The sequence below is a fragment of the Triticum urartu genome, chromosome 2 (genome assembly GCF_003073215.2).
Source record: "Triticum urartu cultivar G1812 chromosome 2, Tu2.1, whole genome shotgun sequence".
In the NCBI taxonomy this organism is placed as follows: Eukaryota; Viridiplantae; Streptophyta; class Magnoliopsida; order Poales; family Poaceae; genus Triticum; species Triticum urartu.
This window is the reverse complement of record NC_053023.1, coordinates 745,855,923-745,865,102: the sequence shown is the minus strand read 5'-3', so window position 1 is coordinate 745,865,102 and position 9,180 is coordinate 745,855,923.

Here is a 9,180-nt window from a genome sequence, read left to right as displayed (position 1 = left end):
AAAAACTAAACAGCTTCTGCACCCGTTTTTCTGCGACAAAAAAATATTGCAAAATATTTTCTTTTTCTTTGTGGCTGCATGAACTAGGTGGCTCCATATGTTGATTCTTTGTGGCTTGTGCAAATACAGTGTATTGTTTGCAAAAAAAAGTTTCAAATATAGAGTATTGTTTGCAAAAAAAATTCATTAAAAAGAAATTTTTTATGGCTTTTGTAAAAAGAGAAAATTCATTGCTACAAAATGACTTTTCGCAAGTCATTTTTTGTCTTTTTACACAGTCCATAAAAATGTCCTTTTTCACGTTTTGAAATGCATTTAATTTTTTTATAATGGGTGTATCTAGACCTACAAGCCAAAACACTGTGTCCAAATAGTAGCACAATATTGCACGAACAAAGTGGGTAGCTCTACCAAAAAACAATAAACAACTAAAAAAAGTTCAAATATAGTAGCAAGAACTTAATAATAGAAAGACACATAATAAATATAGATAGTTCGGGCCAACCAAGCCCACAGCGCAAGACCTATAGTACGCTTACAACTTAAATAACAGACAAATATAGATAGATAGATTTAGCTAAAAGAAATAGATAGATAGATGGGTAGATCTAAACCCTAGTCGCCGCCTTCTCCACCTTGCTCCTCCTACCTCCTCCTCCACCTTGCTCCTCCATCGGGCGTCCTTCACTGCTCCTCCGGGGTGTTGTTGATGGGGTACGGCAGAGTGTGCATGCGCTCCATTGTGGGGAAGATGTTGATGTAGTCCGTGAAGATGTTGTGGGTGGTGAAAGCGATGAACTCGCAGCCACACCAAAACACGCGGCCGAGGCGGTAGAATGCGTCGAAGGGGTTGGTGAGGTGGGCAAGGATAGAAACCACAACCCCGTTCTGAATGACCTCCTCAACTCGGTACATCCTTGGAGATCCCTGGGGGAGGTAGCGGTAGTCGGCCCAAGGAAGAAGTCGGTGAACTCCCTTGCACCCCTCCTCCTTGACATCGCCCACACACGGAGGTTATTCTCGATGTACACCCCGGCGGGGTAGAGCATCTCCGGCATGGTGGGGGGCATGCGGTAGATTGGCCCGGTGTACTGCATGGCTGCGGCTGGCTGGTTCTTGGGGCTGTTTGTGGTGAAGAAGAAGCAGGGCGAATGCAAATGGGAGAGAATGGGAGATGGATGAAGGGTGTGAGAGGAAGAGGAAGATGATAGGTGGCATAAATAGCCGTAGTGCGGCGTGTTATTTCACCGTGGCAGTAATGGGGTCAATGTGAACGAGTTTCCCACCCACCGCAGCATTAGGGGTGTACACACGTGGAAAACCGTAGTCTGAATCAATAGCTATAATGTGACATTTCAGTGTTGCACTCTATGCCATCAGTCGGGTCAGGCGGGGATGGGTCTACGGTGCGTGCATGTTCGCGACTGTGCACGCATGCAACTTAGGCTGAAGTGGGCGCATGCATGCAACGTAGGCTGGCTCGGGGCAGCGAACAATGGTGGACATCACTCAATCCAACGGGTGGGCTTCTTTACCACAGCCCAACCACGCGGACGCATGGCAGCCCACCCTCGAGCGCAGAACAAACCAAGCGAAAAAAATGAAACCAGACATTTTCAAATCCAGCCAATCACAATGCAGAACTACCATCATGTGGATCGCTGACATAGCACTGCATGTTGATCCACACCATTTGACGCAAAGTGATCCAACGGTCAAGAATGGTTGGGGGAGTTATTCAGCGTTCTCGAATACGGCCAATCGGAGCGCCTCATGTGGATCGCTGATGTTGCCCTAGCGCCTAATCCACATCGTCGACTCGCAGATATCCAGCGGCCTGGAAGGGTGTAGGGTTTTGATTAGGGTTTGAGGGGGTTTGAAGGGGTTATGAGGGATTTTCAGAGGGTTTTGATATATTTCAAGGGCTAGGGTTGACCATAACTAATTCAAAAAATCAGATAAATATGAAACTTGCACCCAACATCGTTTTCTCTTACTAGGTTGCTGGAAAAAAATAAGAAACCTGATCTATGGGTATTTTCATGAAAAACCCTTCACAAAACCTAGCTATCACAAACAAGGTTGCACGGGATTCAGGTTAGGGTTTAGCGTTAAGCATGTCATAGTTTATCGAAACGACCCAATATTGGGCATGGACCCTATATTTGCACACTCGAAGTCAACTTTCAATTTTTTGGCTCATTTAGAGAGGGTCGGAAAAAAACTTGCTTACAAATGGGGTGTTTATCCTAGCTTTGGAGCTCACTTGGAGCACATTTTCAAAACCAGTATTTCACTCAACAAAAAGTCCTCGGATTGATCACCTAACATGCATAATATTTGCGAAACCATTGTAACATCAATACCCATACTAAACAACATCAAATTTGAATTTTGGCTTAAATTTGAAATTCAGCTAGAATTTGAATTACTCATCAAAGTAAAAATAACATTACACAAATTCAGGAAAGTTTTTTTTACACAAATCTAGGCAAGTTTTTTTATTTAGACAAGAACAATATTTCACTTCTACTTCTTCTTACCACTCGATTTCTTCTTCTTCTTCTTGCCACTTGTTGATCCTATGACGGGTTGATACGTCCATTTTGCATCATGCTTTTATATCGATATTTATTGCATTATGGTCTGTTATTACACATTATGTCACAACACTTATGCCTATTCTCTCTTATTTTACAAGGTTTACATAAAGAAGGAGAATGCCGGCAGCTGGGATTCTAGGCGGGAAAAGGAGCAAACATTAGAGACCTATTCTACACAGCTCCAAAAGTCCAGAAACTTCACGGAAGCTATTTTTAGAATATATAAAAATTACTGAGCGCAAGAAGTTCCAGAGGGGGGCCACACCCTGGCCACGAGGGTGCGGGCGCACCCTACCCCCCTGGGCGCGCCCCCTACCTCGTGGGCCCCCTGGTGGCCCTCCGATGCCCATCTTCTGCTATATGGAGTCTTTCGTTGAGGAAAAAATCATAAGCAAGCTTTCGGGATGAGACTCCGCCGCCACGAGGCGGAACCTTGGCAGAACCAATATAGGGCTCCGGCGGAGCAGTTATGCCGGGGAAACTTCCCTCCGGGAGGGGGAAATCATCACCATCGTCATCACCAACGCTCCTCTCATCGGGAGGGGGTCAATCTCCATCAACATCTTCACCAACACCATCTCCCCTCAAACCCTAGTTCATCTCTTGTATCCAATTCTTGTCTCTAAGTCTGGAATTGGTACCTGTAGGTTGATAGTAGTGTTGATTACTCCCTGTAGTTGATGCTAGTTGGTTTATTTGGTGGAAGATCATATGTTCAGATCCTATATGCATATTAATACCCCTCTGATTATGAACATGAATATGCTTTGTGAGTAGTTACGTTTGTTCCTGAGTACATGGGAGAAGTCTTGCTATTAGTGGTCATGTGAATTTGGTATTCGTTCGATATTTTGTTGAGATGTATGTTGTCTCTCCTCTAGTGGTGTTATGTGAACGTCGACTACATGACACTTCACCATTATTTGGGCCTAGAGGAAGGCATTGGGAAGTAATAAGTAGATGATGGGTTTCTAGAGTGACAGAAGCTTAAACCCTAGTTTATGCGTTGCTTCGTAAGGGGCTGATTTGGATCCATATGTTTCATGCTATGGTTAGGTTTACCTTAATACTTCTGTTGTAGTTGCGGATGCTTGCAATGGGGGTTAATCATAAGTGGGATGCTTGTCCAAGTAAGTACATCACCCAAGCACCGGTCCACCCACATATCAAATTATCAAAGTACCGAACTGAATCATATGAACGTGATGAAAACTAGCTTGACAATAATTCCCATGTGTCCTCGGGAGCGCTTTCTTCTATATAAGAGTTTGTCCAGGCTTGTCCTTTGCTACAAAAAGGATTGGGCCACCTTGCTGCACTTTATTTACTATTGTTACTTGTTGCTCATTATAAATTATCTTATCACAAAACTATCTGTTATCTATAATTTCAGTGCTTGCAGAGAATACTTTGCTGAAAACCTCTTATCATTTCCTTCTGCTCCTCGTTGGGTTCAACACTCTTACTTATCGAAAGGACTACGATAGATCCCCTATACTTGTGGGTCATCAAGACTGTTTTTTGGCACTGTTGTCATGGAGTGAAGCGCCTTTGGTAGGTGGAATTTGGTAAGGAAAAATTTATATAGTGTGCTGAAATTTACTATCACTTGTTACTATGGAAACTAATCCTCCGAGGGGCTTTTACGGGGTATCTTCACCCCGACCAGTAGAGCAAAGAGTTGCTCCTCAACCTACAGAACCTACTGAAAATGAAAATGTCTACTTTGAAATTCCTTTGGGTATGATAGAAAAACTACTAGCTAATCCTTTTGCAGGAGATGGAACGTTACATCCTGATGAGCACCTAATATATGTGGATGAAGTTTGTGAATTATTTAAGCTTGCAGGTATGCCCGATGATGTTATCAAGAAGAAGGTCTTCCCTTTATCTTTGAAGGGAGATGCATTGACATCGTATAGGCTATGTGATGATATGGGATCATGGAACTACAAACGATTGAAATTGGAATTTCATCACAAGTTTTATCCTATGCATCTTGTTCATCGTGATCGTAATTATATATATAATTGTTTGCCTCGCGAAGGAGAAAGCATCGCTCAAGCTTGGGGAGGCTTAAATCAATGTTATATTCATGCCCCAATCATGAGCTCTCAAGAGAAATGATTATTCAAAAAATTTATGCTCGGCTTTCTGACAGCAATCGCACCATGCTCGATACTTCTTGTGCTGGCTCTTTTATGATGAAGACTATTAAAGTCAAATGGGATTTATTGGAAAGAATTAAACGCAACTCTGAAGATTGGGATCTCGACGAAGGTAAGGAGTCAGATATGACACCTAAGTTTGATTGTGTTAAATCTTTTATGGGTACCGATGTTTTCCGTAAATTTAGCACTAAATATGGACTTGACTCTGAGATAGTAGCTTATTTCTGTGAATCTTTTGCTACTCATGTTGATCTTCCTAAGGAGAAGTGGTTTAAATATCATCCCCCCATAGAAGTAAAAGTAGCTGCACCTATCAAAGTTGAAGAAAATACTATCACTTATAATGATCCTATTATTCCTACTCCTTATGTTGAGAAACCACCTTTTCCTGTTAGGATAAAAGATCATGCTAAAGCTTCAACTGTGGTTCGCAAAAGCAATATTAGAACCTATACACCTCCTGAGCAAGTTAAAGTTGAACCTAATACTGCTATTGTTAAGGATCTCTTGGCTGATAATATTGATGGGCATGTTATTTATTTCTGTGATGAAACTGCTAGAATTGCTAAACCTTGTGCTAAAGATAAACATAGACCTGTGGTAGGCATGCATGTTATTTCTGTTAAAATTGGAGATCATTGTTATCATGGCTTGTGTGATATGGGTGCTAGTGCTAGTGCAATACCTATTGACTTATACAAAGAAATTATGCATGATATTGCACCTGCTGAGTTAGAAGATATTGATGTCACAATTAAACTTGCCAATAGAGATACTATTTCACCAATTGGGATTGTTAGAGATGTTGAAGTCTTGTGTGGGAAAACTAAATATCCTGATGATTTTCTTTTTCTTGGTTCCCCACAAGATAGCTTTTGTCCCATTATATTTGGTACACCCTTCTTAAACACCGTGAATGCTAGGATATACTGCGAAAAGGATGTTGTTACTATTGGTTTAGGTGATATGTCTCATGAGTTCAACTTTTCTAAATTTCGTAGACAACACCGTGAAGAGGAATTGCCTAGTAAAGATGAAATTATTGGTCTTGCTTCTACTGTCGTACCTCCTAGTGATCCTTTAGAACAATATTTGCTAGACCATGAAAATGATATGTTTATGAATGAAAGAAGGGAAATAGATGAAGTGTTGTTTAAACAGGGACCTATTCTAAAGCACAACTTGCCTGTTGAAATCTTAGGGGATCCTCCTCCACCCAAGGGTGATACTGTGTTTGAGCTTAAACCATTGCCTGATACTCTTAAATATGCTTATCTTGATGAAAAGAAGATACATCCTGTTATTATTAGTGCTAACCTTTCAGGGAAGGAGGAACAAAAATTATTGAAAACTCTGAAGAAGCACCGTGCTGCTATTGGATATACTCTTAAGCGATCATTAACGACGGCTGAATCCTAAGATGAAAGAAGTGGTAAGAAAAGAAATACTAAAGCTCCTTGAGGCAGGTATAATTTATCCCGTTGCTGATAGTCAGTGGGTAAGTCATGTCCATTGTGTTCCTAAGAAGAGAGGTATTACTGTCGTTCCTAATGATAAAGATGAATTGATTCCACAAAGAATTATTATAGGTTATAGGATGGTAATTGATTTCTGCAAATTAAATAAGGCTACTAAAAAGATCATTACCCCTTACCTTTCATTGATCAAATGCTAGAAAGATTATCCAAACATACACACTTTTGCTTTCTAGATGGTTATTCTGGTTTCTCTCAAATACCTGTGTCAGCTGATGATCAATCAAATACCACTTTCACTTGCCCTTTCGGTACTTTTGCTTATAGACGTATGCCTTTTGGTTTATGTAATGCACCTGCTACCTTTCAAAGATGCATGATGGCTATATTCTATGACTTTTGTGAAAAGATTTGTGAGGTTTTCATGGACGATTTCTCCGTTTATGGATCCTCTTTTGATGATTGCTTAAGCAACCTTGATCGAGTTTTGCAGAGATGTGAAGAAACTAACCTTGTCTTGAATTGGGAGAAGTGCCACTTTATGGTTAATGAATGTATTGTCTTGGGTCATAAAATTTCTGAAAGGGGCATTGAAGTTGATAAAGCTAAATTTGATGCTATTGAAAAGATGCCGTGTCCCAAGGACATCAAAGGTATAAGAATTTTCCTTGGTCATGCCGGCTTTTATAGGAGGTTCATTAAGGACTTCTCAAAAATTTCTCGGCCTCTGACTAATTTATTACAAAAAGATATACCATTCGTCTTTGATGATGATTGTGTAGAAGCATTTGAAATAATTAAGAAAGCATTGATCTCTGCACCTATTTGTTCAGCCACCTGATCGGAATTTACCTTTTGAAATTATGTGTGATGCTAGTGATTGTGATGTAGGTGCTGTTCTAGGGCAAAGAGTCGATAAGAAATTAAATGTTATTCAATATGCTAGTAAAACTCTAGACAATGCCCAGAGAAATTATGCTACTACTGAAAAAGAATTCTTAGCAGTTGTATTTGCTTGTGATAAGTTCGGACCTTATATTGTTGATTCTAAAGTAACTATTCACACAGATCATGCTGCTATTAAATATCTTATGGAAAAGAAAGATGCTAAACCTAGACTTATTAGATGGGTTCTCTTGCTATAAGAATTTGATTTGCATATTATTGATAGAAAGGGAGCTGAGAACCCCGTTGCAGATAACTTGTCTAGGTTAGAAAATGTTCTTGATGACCCATTACCTATTGATGATAGCTTTCCTAATGAATAATTAAATGTCATAAATGCTTCTCGAACTGCTCCATGGTATGTGCTGATTACGCTAATTATATTGTTGCTAAATTTATACCACCTAGTTTCACATACCAGCAAAAGAAAAGGTTCTTCTATAATTTGAGACATTACTTTTGGGATGACCCACATCTTTATAAAGAAGGGGTAGATGGTGTTATTAGACGTTGTGTACCTGAGCATGAGCAGGAACAGATCCTACACAAGTGTCACTCCGAAGCTTATGGAGGACACCACGCTGGAGATAGAATTGCACATAAGGTATTGCAATCCGGTTTTTATTGGCCTTCCCTCTTCAAGGATGCCGTAAGTTTGTCTTATCTTGTGATGAATGTCAAAGAATTGGTAATATTAGTAGACGCCAAGAAATGCATATGAATTATTCACTTGTTATTGAACCGTTTGATGTCTGGGGCTTTGATTATATGGGACCGTTTCCTGCCTCTAATGGATATACACATAATTTAGTTGATGTTGATTACATTACTAAGTGGGTAGAAGCTATTCCAACTAGTAGTGCTGATCATAACACCTCTACTAAGATGCTTAAAGAAGTTATTTTTCCGAGGTTTGGAGTCCCTATATATTTAATGACTGATGGTGGTTCGCATTTTATTCATGGTGCTTTCCGTAAAATGCTTGCTAAGTATGATGTTAACCATAGAATTGCATCTCCTTATCACCCACAGTCTAGTGGTCAAGTAGAATTTAATAATAGAGAACTCAAATTAATTTTGCAAAAGACTGCTAATAGATCTAGAAAGAATTGGTCCAAGAAACTTAATGATGCATTATGGGCCTATAGAACTGCATATAAAAATCCTATGGGTATGTCTCCGTATAAAATGGTTTATGGAAAAGCATGTCACTTACCTCTCGAACTAGAACATAAGGCTTATTGGGCTATTAAAGAGCTCAATTATGATTTCAAACTTGCCGGTGAGAAAAGGTTATTTGACATTAGCTCACTTGATGAATGGAGAACCCAAGCCTATGAGAATGCCAAATTGTTTAAAGAAAAAGTTAAAAGATGGCATGACAAAAGGATACAAAAGCGTGAGTTTAATGTAGGTGATTATGTACTGCTATACAACTCTCGCTTAAGATTTTTTGCAGGAAAACTTCTCCCTAAATGGGAAGGTCCTTACGTTATCAAGGAGGTCTGTCATTCCGGTTCTATAAAAATCAACAACTTCGAAGGCACAAATCCGAAGGTGGTGAACGGTCAAATAATTAAACATTATATCTCAGGTAATCCTATAAATGTTGAAACCAATGTTATTGAAACCATAACCCCGGAGGAATACATAAGGGACATTTTCTGGAATGTTTCAGACTCCGAAAAGGAATAGGTATGTGGTATGGTAAGTAAACCGACTCCAGAACAGTTCTAATGGCAATTTTCCTCCGTTTTGGAATATTTAGAAAAATAGAAAAATAAGAAGCAGTCCGGGAAGGACACGAGGGTGGAGGGCGCGCCCTACCCCCTGGGCCCGCCCCCCTGCCTCGTGGGCACCTCGTGTGCTCTCCGGACTCCGTTTTCTTGCACGTTACGTATTTTGGTCGGTAAAAATTCATTATATAATCTCCTGAAGGTTTTGACTCCTGTATCACGCAATTGTCCTCTGTTCTTGTTTCGAGCT